This window comes from Pungitius pungitius, chromosome 1, assembly GCF_949316345.1.
Source record: "Pungitius pungitius chromosome 1, fPunPun2.1, whole genome shotgun sequence".
Lineage (NCBI taxonomy): Eukaryota > Metazoa > Chordata > Actinopteri > Perciformes > Gasterosteidae > Pungitius > Pungitius pungitius.
In genome coordinates this window covers 16141492-16144263 of record NC_084900.1, presented here as the reverse complement: position 1 = coordinate 16144263, position 2772 = coordinate 16141492, and the positions used below count along the sequence as shown (strand labels likewise).

Below are 2772 nucleotides of genomic sequence, written 5' to 3'. Positions count from 1 at the left end.
TGGACTGTGTTTCGGACTCACACCAGTACACTCCACTACTCGCTCTAGTGTCGGTGTTGCATGTGGATCCAGTCATTTCTCCCCAGTTAGAACAGAATGACACACGGCCAACTTCATGAGCCCTCATCACTCTCCACTCAGTAGAGGTTCCCTCACAGCTCAGTGACAGTGACTCTCTGCTGAAGTGCTGCAGTCTGTGAGGACTCACTGTGAGAGACGCTGCTGGATTCACACCTGAAGACACATCATTAGGAGACACACACAGGACAAACAATGTCAACACAAAAAGGACATTTATTCCCTTGTGCAAGAATATAAAAGTCAGAACAAACTCACCTCCAGACCAGACAAACTTCAGATAACTATACCTAGTGTAAAACACAGGATCTCCTCTTCCAGCTCTGCACACATATCCTTCTGTGTGTGTCTGTCCATGAAGAATGTAGGAACCCTGTTCAGTCCCAGTGGTGCTACCAGCGAGAAGCTTTGTGATGTAGTAGGGAGAGTAGATGGTTGACCGTTTGGGAACAGCCTTATACCAGAAGAACCTCCATCCTGCAGACGGAGGTTCAACACTGCAGGTCAGAGTCACTGAGTCTCCAGGACTCGGCCATGATGGAGACACTGTGAGGACAGGACGAGGGACACCTGTTGGAAAGAGGTTTTACAGAATAAAGACGTGTTATGATGAGTCCTTGGTGGATTACTTTCACTGCTGATGTCCTCCATCTTTTTATCTGTCTTCAATTGTGTTAAACAGGCGTTTGGGGACAATGTCTTTAAACATAGTCACTAATCTTACATTTCAAATATTCTATTTCAGATCCTTTGTCCTTAAAACTGCACTTGTAAGAGCTCCCATCAGACATCAGAGAAATGGTGATTTCATGTGTGTTTTGATGGTTTGTGTTCATCTCAATAAGTGTTTTGTCTTTGTAGAAGTCAGCATTCTTCTCCTTTCTCTGGTCTCCATGTCTACAGTGAAGAGTCACTGATTCTCCTTCATACAAGGAGGAAGCAGGAGTTAAAGGATCACATCTTTGTCTGTGGAACACTTAGTTCTTCGCTTTACTAAATCACTTTATTAAAGGAACAATGATACAATATATCAGGGATTTATGTTTCCTACATAATTCGAATTTAACATAAAGTTTTCAGATAGAAGAAGATGTCAAAGTCAGTCTCCCTGTAATAAATAATAAAAGGTTCACTGAGTAATGAGAACATTTCACCTGAAGGAGGCGCCACACTTTGCTGATGTGTTTGACCCACTAGAGTTACCAATAATTAATCCATTATTAAGTAATAGTTTGTAAAAAGGATGAAATGTGGGATGGTTTGTCTTAACTCTGTCCATCTTTCTTTTTTTTAATTAAGAATGATCGATATTATCTGCTAATTGATCATTTAAAAGAAGCTCGGCTAATTAAACAGCATTAGTGTCAACTTTCTCTTACACTAGTTAACATTTATTAATCATCACTACATTATATTACATTAGCACTTCATCAAACAGGTTCATTAAATCAACTTGTCTCATTCATATAAAAGTGCTAATGAACTTGTCGTGATGGTAAAACTTACTTGACACAGTAAGAGAGACTTTATTACTTTCTCTTGTAACATCAGGACGGATGAATGAGTAATTCCAGTCAGTGTCGTTTCCTTCCCTTGAGTCACATATGAAGGTAACTTTCTCTCCAGTAAATAAAGGGGACCAGTTTGGCTCAATATTTTTAGAATAATTTATATTTATAATTATTGTTTCCCTTTGAACATAAAAGACATGTTGCTGTTGGTTGTGTGATGTATGACATCATGTTTTAATTCTAAGAAGTTCCAAAACTGCAAAAACAAATAATTTGAACTAATGTAGTGGACCTGTGCATTAGTGCATGTGATGAGGCCCTGAGCAGGTGGTTGATATTCAGGCGATGGGCAGCATCTTCATCCTCCTTCATCTGTTTTAAATCTTTGTATTTAAAAAAGTAAACGCCTATTTTAATAAATTGACAAAATTCACATATGTCACATATGAAGGTAACTTCCTCTCCAGTAAATAAAGGGGACCAGTTTGGCTCAATATGCAGCAAAGCATCTAGAAACAAATACAACATGTAAAGAATGAATCTTGTCTTCTTTCTTGTATTCATCATAATTAACTAAAGAGAACAGAAATATTAAATGTAAAATAGAGACAGAAGGTGTTGAATCGTCTTGAGTTAATGTATCAGAATAAAGAAAGTTGTATAAAAACCTTGAGCGTGTCCACAGTAGAGGAGAATATTCAGCACTAAAATAAAGTGAGAAACATCATCAAGCATCATCAAACTGACAGAAACTATTAACTTCTGGCCTTTAAAAAGTTGAATCTATGAAAACTATGATTTAAAGAGAGAAAGTACTCACAGAAAAGCCCCAACACAGCAAACAAAGTGTGTCCCATCCTCACGTCCACGCTGACACTCTGACACTCTGCTTGTGAGAAACACTTTGAGTCAAGAGACAGTTTGAATGATGTGAAACATCCGGAGAAATGTGGAAATTCAGAAACAACAGATGAACATCAGATGTGAGGTTTATTCTGACTTCTGCTTCTGCTGATGTGATGCATTCTGGGAAGCCTCTTTCCTCACAACTGAACTGTAGCCTGTAAATTTGAGTCAAAATAACATTTTGTGTTCATTTTCTTTTGGGTTTTTTCTCTTACTTGTATTTTGCAATAGAAAAATGAAACTCATTCAATTATACATTAAGAGAAGGATATAAATC

The 2772-nt window shown here is 37.8% G+C and overlaps 1 long non-coding RNA gene across 1 annotated transcript; it reads right to left on the bottom strand.

Annotated features, from left to right (window-relative positions):
• Window positions 1-423: 423 nt before the first annotated feature.
• LOC119219931 (uncharacterized) lies at window positions 424-2482 on the bottom strand. The gene is made up of 3 exons (XR_009956275.1): window positions 2410-2482; window positions 2258-2293; window positions 424-648 (listed from the first exon to the last, which is right to left on the bottom strand). It is a non-coding gene; the product is annotated as an uncharacterized LOC119219931 (long non-coding RNA).
• Between the last annotated feature and the right edge of the window lie 290 nt (window positions 2483-2772).